This window comes from Siphateles boraxobius, unplaced genomic scaffold, assembly GCF_051911475.1.
Source record: "Siphateles boraxobius isolate OS27281-9 unplaced genomic scaffold, OSU_SipBor_1 68, whole genome shotgun sequence".
Taxonomy (NCBI): domain Eukaryota; kingdom Metazoa; phylum Chordata; class Actinopteri; order Cypriniformes; family Leuciscidae; genus Siphateles; species Siphateles boraxobius.
Window position 1 is genome coordinate 7,081,931 of NW_027509195.1, and position 22,070 is coordinate 7,104,000.

Here is a 22,070-nt window from a genome sequence, read left to right on the forward strand (position 1 = left end):
CTCCTCACATTTTATAACAGTACTCATCACACCATCACATTACTCCTCACATTTCATCACACCATCACATTACTCATCATGTTTTATCACAGTACTCCTCACATCACATTACTCCTCACATTTTATACTCATCACACCATCACATTACTCCTCACATTTTATCACAGTACTCATCACACCATCACATTACTCGTCATGTTTTATCACAGTACTCCTCACATCACATTACTCCTCACAATTTTATACTCATCACACCATCACATTACTCCTCACATTTTATCACAGTACTCATCACACCATCACATTACTCATCATGTTTTATCACAGTACTCATAACACCATCACATTACTACTCCTCACATTTTATCACATTACTCCTCATATTTTATCACGGTACTCATTACACCATCACATTACTCACATTTTATCACAGTACTCATCACACCATCACATTACTCCTCATGTTTTATCACAGTACTCATCACATTCCACCCATTACTCCTCATGTTTTATCACAGTACTCATCACATTCCACCCATTACTCCTCACATTTTATCACAGTACTCAAAACACCATCACATTACTCCTCATGTTTTATCACAGTACTCATCACATTCCACCCATTACTCCTCACATTTTATTACAGTACTCAAAACACCATCACATTACTACTCCTCACATTTTATCACAGTACTCCTCACATCATCACATTACTCCTCATATTTTATCACAGTACTCATTACACCATCACATTACTCCTCATGTTTTATCAATAAGGTCCTCTCTCAACAAATGTATGCAAACAAATAAAAAACCTCGGAGTGATCTTTGACTCTTCACTATTTTTTGATAAACAAATTAGTGCTGTTATTAGAGGAAGCCTTATCTATTTAAGATCTATTGCAAAGTTGAAGAATCTTCTTTCAAGCAAAGATTTAGAAGATGCAAATTCATGCATTTGTAACATCATGATTAGACTATTGCAACTCTCTTTATTCTGGTCTTCCTCAATCTACACTATCTCAATTACAAATTGTTCAAAATGCAGCTGCAAGACTTTTCACTGGGTCTAGAAAGAGGGATCATATTTCTCCTTTTTTGGGATCCCTTCACTGGGTTCCCATTAAGTTTAGAGTTGATTTTAAGATCCTTATGTTTGTTTATAAGGTGTTGTCTGGCTGTGCACCAAGGTATATTTGTGATCTTATTGTGCAAAACTGTCCTGCTAGGGCACTTAGATCTTCAAATCACTTGCTTTTAAATGTCACGATGTCGCATCAAATTAAAGGGGGATTGCGCCTTTTCTTTGGCTGGGCCAAAGCTTTGGAATGCTCTCCCTTATCATGTGAGGTCTGCTCCTTCATTGGACATTTTTAAATCTACTTTGCAAACAAATTTTTATTCCTTAGCTTTTGAAAACTTGTAATTGTTCTTTTTATATTGTAGTCCTGCTATGCATTATGTACAGCACTTTGTATCAATTTGTATTGTGTTAAATGTGCATTATAAATAAATGTTGTTGTTGTTATCACTGTACTCATAACATCATCACAGTACTCCTCACATCACATTACTCCTCACATTTTATCACAATACTCATCACACCATCACATTACTCCTCACATTTATCACAGTACTCATCATTACATTACACCATCACATTACTCCTCACATTTATCACAGTACTCATCATTACATTACACCATTACATTACTCCTCACATTTTATCACAGTACTCCTCATATCATCACAGTACTCATCATTACATTCCACCCATTACTCCTCACATTTTATCACAGTACTCATCACATCATCACATTACTCCTCAAATTTTATCACAATACTCATCACATAATCACAGTACTCCTCACATCACATTACTCACATTTGATCACAGTACTCATCACATCATTACAGTACTCATCACATTACTTCTTAAATTTACATTTTATAACAATACTCATCACATCTCCACAGTAAGGCAAGGCAAGTTTATTTATATAGCACATTTCACAATGGTAATTCAAAGTGCTTTACATAGAAGTAATTAAAATGATCCAAAGAAATAAGAATAATTAAAACAGTTTAGAATAAAAAGGAAATAAAATACAGTGCAAATAGTCGGATGAACAATGACACAGTGCTCATTCAGTACAATACACATTTTATTATAGTAAGGAAGCCGTCACTAGATGGAGTCAGGCTAGTACTGGACGGATTGTGTTTGTGTGTGAGATAAACTAGGTTAGCGTTAGTGCTGCTGTATAGCAGTAAAACATCTGCCTCTGATGTTATGGAGGGGAGACGGTACTGTCATAGTATCTGCACTAGTTTTAGACTTTTTTGAATAACCTTGTTTTTAATCATGCTCTTAAAACACTTCTTTATTTGCTTATCCTGTTTTTTTTGTATAAACATTATTTTCAATGACCCTTTAGCTGCTTTCTGGTGTGATTATCCTTGTGACTATCACAATACTCATACTCACATAATTCCTCAAATTTCTCACAATACTTGTCTCATCATCACATTACTTCTCACTTTTTATCACAGTACACACCACTGCATTACTTCTTGCATTTGATCACAGTACTCATCACATTACTTTTCACATTTTATCAATACTCAACACATCATGACATTAAAATTTGCGAAGTAATCACAAAACATTTAAGTACACAGTACTCATCGCATCATTACATTACTCATCACATCTTATTAAAACTCTTTACATCTTATCACAACTTTCCTTACAACACCTTATAATTACTCCTGCCATCTTTTCGTAATACTCGTCACATCAATATTTCACTTGTTAAATCTTATAGCAGTACTCATCACATTCTTTTTCACATATCTCAGTACTGATGTACTGGAAGTACTGACTCATCACCTCATCACATCCTATCACAATACACGTCATATCACAATGCTCTTTACATCTCATTACTATTTTCTTCATGTTACGAATACGATACTCTTCTGATCACTGTATTTCATATAATCACAATGTTCTTTATATTCGTATAAACACAATACTCTTGACAGTTCATCTTGCTCCTCGCATCACATTACTTCTTACATCTCCTCACATAGTAGGGATAAAGCCAGACACCAAACGAGATGAATTAATTAAACCTCAATTGTAAATGCAAAATGAGCCTTGCTGAATAATAGGCCGTGATTGTTACCGAGCTGGTCCCTCAAACAGGAGCGGGTGATCAGGCAGGTGGCTCAGCTGTGGCACTAACGAGCCACTAACGCCTTAACGAGGCTGCTGCCCTCATTTGTTTATGCTAATGAGTTAAAATAATATTTGTTCTTTTCTCAGCAATAGTGAACCAATGTGCCAGTTTCCCTCCTTCCCCTTGTGTTTGGAATCATGGCACAACAAAAGAACCAGCAGTTCAGAGGGGAGGCTTTTGTTTTCTAATTGAGCTAATTAGTTTAATAAGGTCAACTGGTTTGATATCAAGTTGTAGAGGAATCTGTAGCCTTTTGATATATTTAGATTAGTAGCGAGTGTTCTTGGATTGGTGCAGTGTTATAAAAGAAAACCTCTGGCTGTGTGAATTGGCCAACTAAGATGAGACACCTTCCCAATTAGAAGAGTGTTTTAGAAATGCTTTAAACTGGAATTCGGTTATAAGAAATAATCACCCTTCTGTGTTTAAGGCAGCACGTGTGTGTGTGTGTGTGTGTGTGTGTGTGTGTGAGAGAGAGTGTGAGAGAGAGAGAGAGAGAGAGAGAGAGAGAGAGAGACACTTCACCCTCATACAGGAGGTTATTTCTTTATTCAGACAGAGTGGTCCTGGCTATGGTGTATGTTCACCATTGAGTGAGCATTCAGCGATGTGAAACCAGCTTGCGCCTGCTCCGCGCTGATAACTTCACAGCAAAGAGATGGCAGCCGACTCAGACGACTTCTTTTCACCACTGCTATTATTAATAAAGGAGGGGGGGTGCTCTTTAATTGGACGCACTGTCCCTCAAAGAAAAATCCGTAAGAATAATTTCCTGCAATATTCCACAGCAGGCAGAATTAATAATAATACAATTATACAGAGAGACACAAGCCAGATTGGCATACACACAAACACACGCAGAACACAGAGTAAAGCAGCTTAATATGCCTCCTTTTTGAAATAGAGAGAATGCGTCTCATAGGCTTTGGAGAGAGTTGAGTCCCTCAGGAAAAGGGCAGTTTGGGTGGACTGAGTAAAAACTACTAATCTAAAAGGTACAAAATGAAGACCAGCATATTCTGCACTGTAAAAGCAATGAAATTTTAAAAATTTAAACTCAAATGTCATTTAATAAAATCAGACAAGTGAAAGTGGTGCCAAAGTGTCACAGTAGCAACTTGTACTGAAAAGGATTTTGAGTTCTAATAAATTCTAGCAGAAAAATTACAGAATTTATTGACATGTGAAGTGGATGAAAATAATGGGAATTGATGAAACCTTTTTACAGTGTGTATTCTTACTTACCCCCGTAATGCAACATTACCACATAGTTCTTATGCTTTTCTACAAAACTAGAAAGGTCCATGACTGTGCCATTAAGTTTTCTAAATAAAAAACCTTGCATATAAAAATAAATTAATCTCAATATGAGAAGGAAGATAATACATCCCTGTGATTGGCTGATCATCTATTTATCATGTTCAAAACATGTCACAAACATTACATCAAACCCACAAAAAATATTTAAACAACTAGAAATGTACAGACTAATTACAAACTTGGGTATCACTTTTTTTTTAATCCCTGTTACAGTGTAATTATACATTAATATTAACTAACTACATGTACTTACATAGGGTTAGGGTAGGATTAGGGTTTGGTTTAGTAGCATGTAATAATGCATAATTTATAGTTATTACTATAGTAAATAGATGTAACGTGTAATAAGGATATTTTATGTAAAGGACATTTATGTAAAGTGTAACCCAAACTTGTCTTAGTGTCATCTAACTCATAATTTTTTTTTACTTTAATAAAAAAGCTGAATGGTCACTAAAACCCAGCTGACTCATTTAAGGCATACCTCCGTTCCTGCCACAATATTTACCTTTACTGTGTTTACTGCACTCTAAAAAAGAAACTCAATTAATATGCTGGAATTTTCCGTATTGATTTTTCACAGGTGTTTTCCCCATATTTTGAATTTATGTATTGTATTTAAGGATGAAAGGAAAATGTCCAGGCAGAAAATTACCAGTTCCCTTTTTTGTTTTTCTACAGATTTTTTTTCTTACATCAGTGTGAGCATTTTATATTTTGTTTAAAAAATAAGGTGACAATTAAAAAGCAGTTGAACAGTAGATACACCATTATTGTGGTTAAATTAAAGCAATGTTAAAAATTTTTAGATTTTGATGCAACTTGGTTTTAATAATGATAATATAAAAAATATGTATTCATATATATATATATATATATGAATACATATACACTCACATGCACACATTAATTTTGTTTTAGCCTTCTCATTTAACCGTCAGGGAGAGCCTGAAGAGACAAAGCACATCTCCAGCACAGAGCACATCACCTACATGCATGATAGTTCTGTCTCTTACAGTCATCAGTGCTGACGAGCTGTATTTGACAGCAGTCCCACCTCTCTCTTCTGGGCCGTGTAGATTTAATGTGCGCCTGAGCTAGTGTGTGATGTTTGGGTGAGAATGTTAATATATGTATGTGTGTGAGTGGTGGGTAATCTACAGGGTGGGGTGGCGGGGGTTGTTGTCACACTTGTCCTGCGTGAAGAGGCGCTGTAGCGTGCAGTACTGCAGAGATAGGCTGAGCTCATTAAAATACAGACAGAAACAAAAGCATGGATACACTCAATGTGGCGTGTTCCTGTGTGATAAACGGCGTAGTTCCTCATCTGTATTAACCACCCTTTGTAGTCTCACACACACACGCAAACACTCTCGCACATGCACTTTAAGACACATTATAGACAGTAATATATTTAAACAAGCAAAATTATATAAAATGCTACCACTCTTTTCATACTATATAAAACAGGGCAAAATATGTTATAGAAAAAAAATCATTGGCTGAGCATTCAATGTGTTCAATAACATCACTCACTAAGAATATTTGAAAGAAAAAGTTATATAATTTATTTTTTAAAAATCAGCTTTATCCAATAAACATATTTAAAAACTAATGTATTTGAGAAGCTATTACAAACAAAAATGGATGATCTTGAATTTAATATCATTGGCCAAATTCTTTTATTTATTTATATTATTTTAAGCCTAAACCTCACCTATATATTGTTAGATTAAAAACTAACTATAGTCTTAAATTCTAATAAAACTTGTCTTCTTCAATAAAATTATATATTAAATAAATTAATAATAAATATTGAAAATAGTTCATATGAATAGTAAATATACAATATAAATACATTACTTACTGAAAAAATGTAATAAGTGTAAATGTATAAAATAAATATTTTTACTGGAAAAAGTATATTTTTAGTTCTGGCCATCCCAATCATGTAAAACCTTTCAACACTAGCATTCTAGTGTGTTTTTTATGCTGTAATGGAGCTTAAATGAGTGTCAAGACCAACTAAGCAGACAAATATTTGGAATATAAAGTAATATTATTTGAGGAAAAAATAACGTCAGCTAAATAAATCAATGATATGAACATGTAAAGCTTCAGCTTGCGACTGACTCAAGCATTCTCACTTGCACCCACATATTATGGCAACCTCAAGCTCCACCACAGTCTGTATGTGCCATGTATTATTAGACAGAATAAAGCAAGCACCTTTGCCTCTTCTCATTAATGTGCCAGCAAAATATGGTCAGGGTACATTTCTTTCAGTCTTTTACTAGCAGGTTAACAGAGAAACCAATACAATCCTTAATGAATGCTTTACAGCACAGTAACAAAAAGCCTTTCCTGTCCTCTGTTCGTACTGTGTGGCCAGTATATCTTATATGACCACTGAGAGAGCGCGAGAGAGAAGGCTTGTCTTCTGCACAATAAATATAGGAGGGAGAGGGGGGGGGGGGGGGGGATTTACCCCCCTCACCACCACCAGCCCCCTACCCAAGGCTGGCCCCCAAGGACACCGCTGTGTGATTGGCCACCATTGGGACAGGAAATCGAAGAAGAGCGGAGAGAAAGAAAAGGTGTGATTTCTCTAGCTAAATTACCCACGGGACTGATGAGAGAAACAAATCAGCAAGTGAGAGTCCAGCATCAAGAAGCCAATATCACAGCACATCTCTTAGACTGAAATATGAGGCTATCCTTGAACAAAATACAGCGTTTCTATACGTTGTCATAACTTGCACGGCCAAAAAATAAAGCATCAAAGAGCAGGCATAAAATAACTATCTGGAAGGGGTTTTTCCCCACCCTGTCACTTTGAGCAAATCACGAGTGCTCAGGCTATCAGAGATAAACACTGGTGCGCCCTGAAACATGCCCCAATGTCAAACAACCAACCGGGATTTGAAGCAAGGTCACTCCAGCTCTCCTTTCACCTCCCTCTCTCTCTTTCACACCCTCCTTCACGCTGTCACTTAAATGCTTTGCAGTAATTTCTCTGTATCAGAGCATCTTTCTGTAAACAGATAAATGATAACCTATGTGGCTCTGTTCAGAGAGATAAGACTTCCATCTGTCTCCTCTCTCTCTTCAACTCTAACCTACCTTGCCATTTTTTTTTTTTTGGACAGATTTAGATGTTATAAAGGAATGGTTTCCTCAAAACTGAAATTTCTGTCATCTCATTGTTGTCTAGTCTACTAAAAATGTTCACAGACATGCGTCAATTGAGTATTCTTTGACTTTACTGAAAGTCATGAAAATTCCCACTGCAGATTCATTTCCACCACATCTCAAATTATGATATTCTGGGGTGGAAATGACAGTGATTTTTGACATTTTTGGAAAGAAATGGCATACTTTGTCTTGCTGAGGCAACTTTCATAGTATTTTTGTACCTTAAATATTCACAATTAAATAATATTTGCACACTCATCAGCTCGACTGAAAAAGATTAACAAAACATTCTGTTCAAATGGTATCACCTTGATATTTCTTTATTATATTCACACTTCACAACTCCTCTCAAGCTCTCACTTACACGGTTGTTTCATTGGTAAACAAATTTAGAAAGAAAAAAAAAGATGGCATAACTGACACCCATAATAATAAAAGAATTATAGAAATTATTTTAACAATAAATATTCAAGTTTTTTATTTCACTATTTGTTTAGATCAGTTCATGTAAAATATCTACTTGATTTAAGACATTTGCATGTTCACAGTTCTCTGATGTTTGTTTATTGGTCACATGACATGAGATGAACAATCAAAATATTTTACTTTTTTTTTTAGTATAGGCTAAGTGTTTTAATTTGATTTTTATTTATTTTAATATTAATTTACTTTATTATGGTTTAATTATTAGCTTTCCACAACCCCTTTAAAGTTCCCGCACAAATCCTTGTTTGGAAAACCCTGGTTTAGATAATTATTGTTTATTTTCATATTTTAAAATTTCGAAGCCTGGGATAAGAGGAAAGCAATACGATCTAAACATAAATGGAATTTGAAATGAGCAAATAATGAAGGCATGATAGTGAAAATCAACCACTGGGACATAAAAGTCTCCATGAGATTAAGCAGCACCCTTAGAGGGGTCTGAAACGGCACAAGTGTGAGATAATCATCCCAGAATTTCTATTTGGGTGTACTATCCCTTTAAGGGTGGCTTTTCAAAAAATATTAAGGCAATCGGGCTCTCCACAAAGCTCCTTTTCTTAGAAAAGCAGCTTTGCAGGGTTGTCAATAGAAGCAGTGCAATGCATCTGCAGTGCAACCCAGTTAAAATCTTCAAACCAGCAAAGGTCTCGATATAGTTTGCAACGATGAGACAATACAGCAAGATTTTCAGACATTGTCTGAAAGACATTGTTCTTTCCTATTGTTCTTAACAAATGCTCTCCAACTTGATCTCGGTTTCTCTATGTTCACCTCACTCTCTTTTCCCCTCTCCCTATCACACACACACACACACACACACACACACAATCACACACATGCTTTTCATATGTAAATCTCCTCGTGAAGCATCCAGTCTGAGCGCTGGTGCTAGCGTGCTAAATCATTAGCTCCACAGTGACAGAGAGTGCCTCGTATCATTACATCTAATTAGAGCCTTTCTGTTTCCTATCAATTAACAGAGCAATTAAAACCACTGTGGCATGATTACCAACTAACTGCTGACTCAGGGGCAGATATGGAAAACAATAGAAAATCTGTGGATACACATGCAAAACAAACAAACCAACACACACAGTGTTGATGTTAGCATGATAAACAACTTAGCGTACCTACTCAAATGCAGCAGCACATTAAGGAAGCCATTTGGATTATTAATAAACTCCGATTTCACAGTGTGAGTGGATAATGTGCAGGGTGACCGTTCGCATTTAAGCTCAGTCTGAAATAAAGATGGAAAAGTGGAGTTAACACATTTGGAGAGAATCCTTTTCGCTCGTTTACATCAATAACAAGCACGAGAACAAATGTACGTGTGCAGGGCTGCCAACTCTCATGCAGTAGCGCAATTAACACTCTTTTCACGCCACACATCCATATTCTCACACATTATTACTAGTTACAGCACAAGATATACATGAATGAACATCAGGGTATGTTGAAAGAACCAGTACGACTTACTGAAATGTATCATGTCTCATGTAATCGCTCAATCGGTTTCAACCGCAGATAAAACAGCTTGTAGACAATGTCACCTAACATTATTTACATCAGAAAAATTAATATAAACAGTTAGCAAGAGAAACATACTCTACAGAGTAGAATTTTGCACAAAAAAGCACATTATTACCAATTCGATATATTTTTACTTTAATACCATTATAAAGTTATTATTATAAAAAAGGCCTTATATACAATTGTGTACAAATCAGTTGTTAATACTGAGAGGCCTCTCTCATAGTTTACATATATCAAAGTGAATCGATATTGAATCAAAATGTAATTATAAAATATAAGTACAACATTGTCAAATGAGATATGTAAAAACAATGTAATATACATATTTTTGAAGGTCAGCATTGTCAAAAGACCAATTCTTATATCGATATTAATTAAAATTACATTTGAATGATGAAAAATAAAGCCTAGTTAATTTATATAAATGCATGTAAATATGACTAAAAATGGCCTTTATATAATTTATATATATATATATATGTCATATTTGTGTGTGTGTGTGATTAAAAAATATATATTGACAAAAATATTAATTATAAATAAAAATGTCCTGTATATAATTAAAATTGTGTTCATGTGTGTGTATTGTAATATTACATAGATGTGTAATTATATACTATTGTATTTAATATGTATAATGTTATGTAACATTATATATTTCAAACACCAATACTGCATAATAAGAATGTCAATATTTATGATTGACAGGGATATTGGTATTAACAAGTATTAAAAAGAGATTTTCCATGAGGAACCAAACCTACATATATCTTCTAGTTTCCATGACTACTGGCTATACTGCTTGTGGATCATAATGCTGTGCAACACTATATTGACAGGACTGTGCTGATATTCTTTCCTTATTTATTTTCAAAGCGAGTTTCTGTAAATCCAGGTCATATTTATACAATTCAAACACAGTCCAAAACTTCCTAATATGAACTGCACTGAACTGTCTACCTTTGACACTACAATATACAACCTTGACAGAATTGTTAAAACACTGACAGAAATTGTACAGAGCTGTGAATGTCCGAGTGTCTTAGTGTTAATAACTGGGTATGCTGTGAAACTATACTGAGTGTGTGTGCTCATACGAGCGTGTTTGTGTGTCAGTGTTGTGTGTAAATTCGATGTGGCCTCGGGGTAGAGGGGGTATGATTCAGCACCAGACACTTGGCACGTGCCTTTCTCCCTCACACACACGCACACGCACACACTAGTGCGTGCACAATAAATCCTCTTCCCCCTGAGGAGTTGTCCGAGGGAGTGATGTGGAGGAGGGTTGAGTCAGGTGGGAATGAACATCCCTCCCCCACCTCTCCCCTCCATCACCACATGACCCACAAAATGAGACAAATAGAGCCGCTTCCCTCACTCACTCTCTTTAATTATGTTGGGGAGGTCAGAGTTCACGTGTGGGGGGTTGAATCTGAATTTTCGGGTGTCTGGGGTGAGATTTGGGGTGGTATTACATTTGGTATGCAGATCACCATAAGCGTGGCAGTTCTGTGTGCATCTGCGTGTGCTTTCTGCAGGGGTCACCGGCTGTAACGTCTACGTGCGCCAGCCGGCCTGGGGAGGGACTAAAGGTTAAAAAGGTCAAGCTCCTCATGGGACTAAGGCTGCACCTCATCATGCAAACATGAATATATATACAAACTAATACGGACGAATGCGTCTCTGCTATTGACCTTCGCCCTTAACCAACCTTGAACCCAACAGAAGGAAGGCAATCATCCGAGTTTTCGGGGTGGACGGTTTGGACTCCATTTGGTCCGTTCAGATCTGCAAATGAATGTTAGGAAGTGGTTTCGATCTCGTCATGGATGCCGTGCTCTACGCTGGAGTACACTGTCACCAGCAATAACACTCTCAGTGGTGCTGCGGTAGAGCTTCACAGGTTCATCTGCTCGTGACACACTTCCACAGAAGCACCGCAGAGAGGAGGCGCTGCCGAGCCTCTTACACGGCAGACCCAGAATCAGATCGTCTCAAATCTGCAGTATGGGAGGAATATATAGATGTTAGGACTTCCTACTGTTAATCACATGAACCTGATCGGGATGTGAACCTGTTTTTGTGTAGGTCCATAAAGAATTCTTTATCCATTAGAATAATCTTGTGGATGTGACACATCAGTTGATGCACATCTCAAATAAAAAAAAAAAATTCTTTGTAACATATGCTGGTTAGAGTGCTGCCACAATGTTAGGGTATTTAAGGGGGCTGCCAGGGTGGTTTTTAGTGGGTTGCTATGTGGTTGTTTAATGTAAAAGTCAAGAGATCACCTCCAAGTCAGATATTGCTTCAATTGCTGCATCAATGTAACCGTATGGGATTTTTTTCACTTGTTTCGTTGTCCACCAGGCAAAAAACATGAATCAGATTAATTTATAATATTAAGTAATTAAGTAATATTGCACCATGTATTATTATATTTATATATGTATATGTGCATATAAAACACACACAATGTTCTGTACTTCAGTAACAAATTGGCATCAGACTTCGAAACACTTATGAGAGATATCACAACCTTGTCTTCACCTCACAGCAATAAGCTGCCGCTTCGTATTTTTCACCTCTCATTTCCATAAAGTTCAGCATTTTCATCAACTTTCACCACATACTCCGCACTGTTGTCAATCCCCCAATCCATTGCACAAGCTAGTCACCCAGATCCCACAGACCATAAAAATAAAATGTCCAACTCTACTCACCCCACGCCAGTGGACACATACAGTTGGGTTAGGGGTTTGATCAAATCTTTAATTTAGAGTATGAGTAATAGTACTGATGCTTAACATATTAAGGAATACTAATTAAAGTAAAACCAATCAGTGGAGAACTAAATTAAACTCAGGTCACTGAATTGGCATGGCTGTGCTTATTTAATGTAATCAAGAGATTTGTGCTGCTCAGGCTGGAACGAGTCCAGGGAGTCAGCAAGAATATTACTGATGACATACATCTCTCTACAGCAAGCTGAGAATATCCTTGATTCGGTGTTTAAGGGAGTGTAGTATACACACAGTGAGAGAAGATGAGTGTGTGACAGATGGCCACAGATTTTGGCAGCACAGCGAAGCGAGTGCGTGAGTACGTACCAGCACAGCAACAACCAAAAGTATTCTTTATGCTGAAATTACCCTTATCTGCTCATAATCATATTATACGCATCAATGCTTGCTCCTCTTTATTTACTGTAAAATGCGTTATAGCCTTCAGTTAGTTCCATTCCTGAGATTTGATTGGTGGTGAATTACACAGTATAACAGCACTGGGATGTTTAACTGTTTTTAATACACAGTTTCGTTTTAATATACATCTAAATACCTGTTTCGCCCCATACTGTTGTGATGGGGGGCGGGGGGTGTTTGTCACCACCTTACGGAACTGCTTGCTTGCACTGACACTTTGCACTTTGACGCTGAGTGGAAAAGTTCCGGTCTGCACTACACCAGCAACATGCGAGAACTGCAAGAAAAAGTGAAGGAAGGCTAAATTCTAACCCTAACTTAAATTTAAATGCGTACCGGCCCATTTTGAGCACTGATAACAGTCTCTAAATTTGCACTAGATTAGATTAAGAGAAAGAAACATTGTAAACACACAAAACATTTGGAATTCATGAGCTTTCTCTTAAAAATCACACAGATAATTTACATCATAAAAAGAGAAAAAATAGGAATCCATCCCACTCCCAGTCTTCTGGATTGACACATTGACATACAATTGTAGAATACACTGGCACAATTACAACAGGACTAAAAACCAAAGAAACCCCCAAAGACTGGTGCATACCACAGCTGCTAGAGAACAGCCAGAGCATTTCCCTACAGTGTCAATAGAAGAGCACATTTCTATGCATTTCCAACTATAGTTGCAATTCCTCAGCAGCATTTCTGGGATATTTCTCAAAACCTGCATGGAGTCTCTTTAGATTGTGTTGAACCTATAATAGTATTTTGAAGGGTCAGCTCATCACAGGTTCATTGAGATTCCATTTAGTAACATTAGTGATTTATAGACACAGAATTGCTACATCAGTCACTTGAAGCAGTGCCACTGAAATCAGCAGTAGCTTATAAAACAGCCTTGAACTGTGCTGACAGAAAGAAGGGCAGAAGACTTTCACATCACCCGCGAGTTCAATTATTAGTACTGTCACAAATACGGGTTGATCTCTCATCTTGACCCGCTCCTCTATCTATTCACTTTCAAACCATCCACCATTTTTTCCTCTCACCCTCTCTGATTGTATTAATGAGTGTGTTGTGGGTGCATGTCAGATGCAGATATAGACTACCAGACAGGCTAGTTGTCATCTAAGAATTAGAGACACTTGGAGACATTGAACTTTTTTTTTCACAATCGGGAAATACACAAGTCTTTTTCCTTTTTCCTGAAAATAAAATCAGCAAGGATGCATTCAATTGATCAAAGTGACGGTAAAGACATTTAAAAATGTTATTAAAGATTTCTGTTACAAAATTCACGGTTTTTGACACAAATGTTAAGCGGCACAACAGTTTTCAACATTGATAATAATGTGAAATGTTTCTCTAGCCCCAAATCAGCATATAAGAAAGATTTCTGAAGGATCATGTGACACTGGAGATTGGAGTAATGATGCTGAAAATTCAGCTTTGCATCACAGAAATAAAGTATATTTTAAAACAGATTCAAATAGAAAACAGTTATTTTGAATTGTAATAATATTCAAACAAATAGATGCATGTCAGCTCCCATTGACTGTTAGTATAGGGGAAATAGTTTCAATTTAAAGTCACTTTCCACAACAGAAGAAACTAAATAAATAAAAGAAAATAAATGAAAGAAAACTACATTTTAAAATATAAATAAAATAATAGATCAGCAGATTGACTGTGTCCTCACACCAACTGCCTCCGGTTTCCTCTACGCTCTCGCCTTAAGGAGGCCAGCTCACTCACATATATCAAGAACATTAACATATGCACATATTATGATTCTCTGCTTCTGTCCATCAGGTAAACCTGAACAAATCAGCAGTAACTGAGAAAGTGCCCTTCTGCAAGTGATCTATTAGGAGGTATACTGTAGATCTCCAAGCGAACGTTAAAGCAAATTGGAAGCGTTTCAGGTCTCTCTGGCAGTCGTATATTAGGGGGGAACAGAGGGCGGGGTGTGCGGCCCTGGGTTCTCCCTAACAACATTACAATGAAAAGAACAGGCGGCGAGGAACGACATTGTCATTAACCTCTGCCGTGAATGTAAATCAATGCCCGTTCACGCAAATTACCCCAATTCCACACAACCCTTCTCCAAAGACCCAGCCAGAAATCTCCCGGATAAATGACGAGGGGCCGAGGAGGGAGTGAACGTGCTGGCCTGTAAATGTCTCCATTGCTAATACGCGTTTATTATTCTCTTGTTTCTTTCTAGATATGTCCTCCAGCACTGTTTTACGCTTGAAATTACGATCGAAATGCATCACTATGCAGTACGCCTTATCAAAATCGAGGCTGAAACAATCGCAAAAGGCAATTTTATATCATTACCCTCATCATCATCACCCAGAACACAAACATTACATCATCAGATTCATTATGCTCAGTGTCTCAAGCCACATTAGCGGCGAGAGAATCGTTTATTCCGCATTGACAGTCGTGATGGATGGACAGCTGCTGTCTCTGCGCGCGCTCGGTCGGGACGTCGACATATTGCACGTCATACGGAAAGGTAACAAATTCGCCAGGACGGCTTGAACCATCTGTCTGTGTGTGCTCGCCTGAACAAAGGGGGTCAACCATGAGTCAGGACGCTCTGCACCCTCCTATTGTCCTAAATAACTACAGCTGAAAACAATATTGAAGCTACATTTTTACAACAGTTGTACATTAGTTCTGACTATACGCAATTTCAAAGCAGAAAGTTTGCAAACGCTGTATGAGAAATTGGTCATTTGGGGATGTAGACAGAACACAAGCATACTTTGAAACACTGTGAGCTATATAATTGGACAACACGCGTAGAAAATGGAGGCAGTTGTGTGGGCCCGTGCGCACAAAAGCAAATCAAAATTTTCCAGCGAGCACGATAATCCCTGCACTGTCCTGAGGGAAAATGTCTCTCTCTCTCTCTCTCTCTCTCTCTCTCTCTCTCTCTCCTTCTCTGTCTTTTGAATTCATGTGAGACTCATAACCATCTGGCTGCCGAACAGATTCATTTTTGTTTGAATTAAATATGATCGTTTTTGAATCATTTTGTAGCACGAAGAAGGCTACCTCCTGAGAACGAAAGCGTACAAAGCCAAAATTATGATAGGATTTCATTCTTTATTCACTTTTAGTGGATAAATGTCACTGAATTGGAGCACTGGACATTTACAGTAAGTCCTCAGAGGGGAGGACATACATTGAACTGGTTTATTTAAATATAGGACAAAAAAATATCCAATGCATTTAAAAATGTTAGTAATATTGAAATGTTATTCAATATTTTCAATATGAAGCTTGATAAAGGAACACACACACAAACATAGGCCTAGTGTAAAATAAATGAAAAACCACCTTTGTTATTGGCAATATTTTGGAAGCACGCCTCCAAATCTAAAATACTGGAGCCAGGGGTCGATATTCAATTATGGTTTCCGATAATAAAGATAAACCAGCAGTCAAAGCTCGGCTTAAAGCAGCCACACTCGCTCCCCCACCACCCCACTGTTCACAAAATACAGCCTTAAAACAGCTCTCCTGTAGATAAGCTTTCTATCTCTCTATTCATTTCTTTTGCAGTGAAAACCAAAGAAAAGAAGAGGAAGGTCAAATACCTGACAGAGAGGAAGAGAGAGAAAGAGAGAGAGAGAGAGAGAGAGAGAGAGAGAGTCGAGTGCAGAGTGGATCAATAGTGAATTTGGTGATGTTTTTTTCCTGTAATAGCAGCTAACGGTTGGCTGCAAGAACGCTGTTATTCTTACACTATACAGTACATTGTGTGAGGGTTAATTTGTGTAGGATAAATCACAGGTGTGTGTGTGTACGTATGTGTGTTGATGGTATTTTCCAGACTTAGATTGAGGGATATGAGTGTTTGGAATGGATATATGTGTACTCATTTTTTCTCTCTCGGCCTCTTGGTTCTTCCACCATTTTAGAGATGAGCGCTGCTCTCTGCATACAGTATCGCTGCTTCCTTATTCAGGACCAATCAGAGTGTGTGACAGATTAGGATGTTTAATCCTGGTGTAATCCCTTGTCTGGTCCACCGGGTGCAGATAGCAGCGACTGTACAGACACACAGATGATCACAGAATGTGAAGAAAAAAATGACTAAATCATTCAGTCCAGTCAAATAAATGTTAGAGCATTTTAACTTGCACTTAAAAAAATTCACAACATACAACTGTGTTATGCCAAATTAAACTAAATCTTGTATTTAATAGGGTTAGAGATGGATTTAATAAGCTTTTTTTGTTGTAGTTACATTTTTTGTGAATTAAAATAAGTAAAGTACAGTATATTGACAATTTTGCACTGTTGTAGTGGCAGCTAGAGACTTCTAATTGGTTCCCTAAAAATGGACTCATTAAATTGATCAAAAAATACAGTAAAGAATTAATAATGTTACAAAAGATTTAATTTTTTTAAATAAATGCTGTACTTGAACCATCTGATGAACTTTTTATTCATCAACAAATCCTTAAAAAATGAATGACATTTTACACAAAAATATTAAGCAGCACAAATGTTTTACACATTGATAATAAGAAATGTTTCTTGAGCAGCAAATCAGCATATTAGGATGATTTCTGAAGGATTGAAGGATCATGTGACACTAAAGACTGTATAAAATTGAAACATTTAAAAAAATCTTACCAACAGTGCACATATTTACAGCAAATAAATAAGAATTTTACAGCATACATAAAAGTAGTAAAAAAATAAATAAAGATACTATATACTAATATTTATAAATAAATATATAAACATGAACATAAGCAAAGGTGCAGTGAGCATGGAAAATCAAACTACAAAAGTGCAAAATAAGGTTGGGAAAAATTAGAAAATAAATAGAAAAAAATGTGCCTTAGCTGGCATATTGAGCCTTGGTGGAACTCATCTTCTCTCTTATAAAAATAAACACCTATAAAAAGTGCCTTCCAGTCCTTTCCATACCATAATATTATGTCTTTTTTTTCTTTTCTGGAGAAAATCTGGAAATGAGAAACCAGATATTTTCTGGTCACAAATATATGGCTTTTTACAAATTTATCATTACAAACAAAGAGACTTAATGACCGCCTGCACCACAGAATAGACCCTCTGCAGGGAGGTGTGGGGGGGGGGGGGGGGGGCAGTTGTCTCTTTGCTGGGGTGAAATGTGACATTTGGAAACTTAAGGGGGAGGCGAGAACAGGGAAACGCAGATGGCAGTTGTGCCCTGACCTCTGACCCTCTATGTCCAGCCGAGGCTTCGCCAAACCTACGCGTGTGTGTGTGTGTGTGTATGTGTGAGTGGATAATTAAGTCTGAGTTTTCCGATCAGCAAGATTACGTCTCGCACTGAGGAAGCAGTGAGGGACACAGGAGATCATGTCACCTCAGCATTTATAGGGTGAAGGACATCACTATACTGATTGACACACACGTATGCTTCTTCTGTAAAACAGGAAGAGTCTTTTGTTCATAAAGAAATGGTCTTTTTGTGTCATGGGGTGTGTTTCAGGGACACTTCAATGTGTTTTATTCACAGCTCATATGCTAGAGTATAAATACAGATGAACCAATCAATGAGTAACTGTTCTGTGACCTGCTTACTTACACAGACATCATGAGTGGAGTTTGGAGAACAGAAAAAAAACATGAATTGAGAGAGACAGACATACCAATAAGATTGAAAATTACAAGCGTGTGAAGGCATAGAGATGAACAGTAGAGTAAAGATGAGAAAAATGAGCTGGCGAACACAATCACCGCATACAGCAAACGGCATATCATGTATTTATAACTCACTTATTTTTACATTTAACTGTTCACTAAACTAAATTTGAACCAGTAAATGTCTGGAGGTCTGCTTAGTGGTGTTTGGTAAAGCAAGGAACACTTTAGCTGTTGCCTATACTTACAGTAGGATTAGGGATTTTAACAAATAAGTAATGACCTAGCGACACCCTAGTAACCGACCAGTGCATCCTAGCAATCTCTTTGAACACAGCAACCACATAAAAACATACTTTCACCGACTCAGCTAGCACAAAACAACTCGCTAACCACCCAGAACACATTACCAACCCCTCAGAACACCGTAGCAATGCCATGGCAAGCCCCCAAAACAATAGCGAGTTTTAGACAGGCCAGCAGCACTTGTAAAAAATGTAAAAGAGTTGACTATTTTGGGCAGCCATGTTCTGGACCCTGGAGGGACATCTGACTCACTCACTCACTCCCCCACAGGTGGATGTATTTATAACACAAATGTGCAGAGAGCACAATAAAGCAGCAGAAAGCAAACAGACAGAACTGACGCCCCGCTTTGAACTGCTGAGGCCAAACCCTGTACTCTCATCTTCCCAAGACGGCTTGAAACCAGTCAGGAGTATGTGTTTCACCTGACTTTAATATGGCGGATGGGGTCGGAGCAAGAGAAGACGAAAGGGGGAATGAGATTGAGCCGGTGGATGGAGAAACAGACACACCTCTCTTCAGCGCTCTCAGAACAGATCCTATTATAGAAGGCCAGGAGGATTTCCCCCCTTCTGCAGAGAGAAGTGAGGATGAGCTCAGGAGATTACCCTAACATTTACCTAAACACACACACACACACACACCTGGGCACTATCAAACACGCACACACACATTTATATTAGAGCAGCAGGTTTCAAACTTTTTGTATGTCGTTACGGTGACTTTGGCAGAATCATTTCATCACACCCTCTCCACACAATTCAGAGAGAAAGTGAAGTGAGAGAGAGGAGTCATCTATTATGTCAGCCCGGCAATAAAATAAGCACAGAGTTTTCCAGTGAGACTGACCTCTACGCTTAAAGAGAGACACATACTGAACAGGTAAGTAGGTAGTCATTTCCATATGAATGTGTTTCTAAAGTAAAGAAGGAAAAAAACACAGGAAAACTGGCCCGTTCAGCTAAATCAAACAGGAGTGCTCTTAAATACATGAATAAACATGAGCTCTTCAGCCCAACAGAGAGAGCCGAAAGCACATCGCACCTTAAAGTGAAAAGCTGCCTGTTATTAGGACTTAATGTGGCAAAGTGAGTGGCCATTTCAGACTCTGCATTGAAACACACACACACACAGACACACACACACACACACACACACACACACACACACACACACACACACACACACACACACACACACACACACACACACACTAATAATTTTAGACTAGCATATGTATTGCTATATATACATATATATTTTTTATTATTATTATTATTATTGTTATTTGACATGAAATAAAATAAAAATGAGATATAAATAATGAAAATTAGAAGTTGTAGCACTACAATTCTTAACTGGAAATATATTTTAAAAAATATAATAAAACGAATTAAACCTAAAAAGCAATATTTTAAAAAAAAACTAATAAAATGACAAAAGCACAAAGAAATTATTTTTTTTAACTAAAATTAACATGAAAACAACCAAATACAAACAACCAAAAAACAACCAAATGGCATATAAGAACGTACCGTTTTGTGTCTGTCCCTTTAAATGCAAATGAGCTGCTGTTCTCGGCACAGAGGGCGGAGCTACAACAGCAGCTTCGAATTACCTCACACAAACATGCACTGAAATTTTTACAAACTTTTAGCATTTTATGTTCAAATCAGAGTCAGAAACATGGAGAGAGTGACGACATGTAACCATTTCTGATTTTATATAGCTTATGAGTAGTTATCTTCTAGTCATTGATTAGCATAGTCTGTCTTAAAAATCTATAAATTGTGTTCCAGAGGTGGGGTTCATGTACATTTTAGGGTTAGTAACGTCACTAACCCAGGAGGAATTTTGTGTAGTCCCCTACCAAGCATTTGTTGTAGTCCCTAAAAAGCAATTTCTTTAAAAGAAAATTTCTCCCTTTGCTTTGAACTTTGAGCGTCGTAACCATCTCGCACCCCCCTCCCCTCCCCTCCCCTCCCCTCCCCTGTGAGTGGAAAAACCGCACTTGAAACTTTGGGCCGGCGGGCCCCCTATAGCGTCAGGAAGTATCGCGTGATATCATGATATCGGCTATGCTGGCATATAAGAAGCAGAGAGCTAGGAACGCATTGTCGGAGGAACAGAGAAAGAGGAAACGGCAGACTGACCGAGCGAGGAGTCAGACACGAGTAAACATCGGACCTGCGTATTCAGAATGGCGCAAAAAACGAAGAAAGCGCGGTCGGAAGAGTCTAGAAAAAGGTACAAGAATCTGACAGCACGAGGAACCGGACGAGTCCCACTCGGTCAGGCTTTCACTGTTAAAGTTGATTCCTGCGATTATCATGAGAACAGTTGTCAATATCTCACATAATTATCAGGACATAAATAAGCCTACATGTTGTAAATAGTGTAAATGAGCACAATTTGCAAAATATTATGATAAATTGCAAAAATCATGTCTAATAACATCATAACGGACATTGTTACGAAATAATGCAACGTACATGATGTAACTTTATTGATGTCATCTGACATTTAGGCTCAAGTAAGCCTAACGCGGTAGGATACTTTATTATTATAAAGTGCAGAGGCCGTGAGTGCAGATACGCTCTGCGTGAGTGGTATTTACGATAGTAACGTTAAATACAAGTACTCTACAGCGACTCTAGGGGTCGCTGTTTGACAAAAACGGAAATCCTTTAAGTCTTGAGTGGCACTTGGTAGCTCCTGCATGGAAAGAGTATCCTCAGATTATACACACACACAACATCGAAACAAATGTGCTAAAAATATCAGAAATATCAGAGCTAACTTTCAGCACCTTGGAGTATGTTCTTATGCACCTGTCAGGATGCGACGGGCTGGGATCAGGTGAGCGAGGTGAGACTCAGGTGAGATCAGAGGGAAAGACCATTAGCACTAAGCAGCGCGTAAGCCGCTCCACTTTAACATGTTAGATAATACACAGCTCAAGAGGATCCTCAGCTCAGAATAGCACTGAAAGAGAGAGAGAGATCTACAGTGTAACACAAGCACTACATGCCACTGGAAAGTTGTCAGTATGCCACAATATTTGTGTGCTACATTTGCTTTGCATTTATATGATATACCGGTACTCTGATTGCAGCAA

At 37.6% G+C, this 22,070-nt stretch overlaps 1 long non-coding RNA gene across 2 annotated transcripts in view; it reads right to left on the bottom strand.

The window, feature by feature from the left end:
- Positions 1-22,070, bottom strand: part of LOC143722781 (uncharacterized) — a 71,257-nt gene that overhangs the window by 4,283 nt on the left and 44,904 nt on the right. The window contains exon 4 of one of the 2 annotated variants that reach the window (XR_013196996.1): positions 16,881-17,053. This is a non-coding gene — a long non-coding RNA (uncharacterized LOC143722781). Of the gene's footprint in view, positions 1-16,085; positions 17,054-22,070 lie in introns of those variants that run through there. The other variant, XR_013196995.1, reaches the window with a different exon arrangement.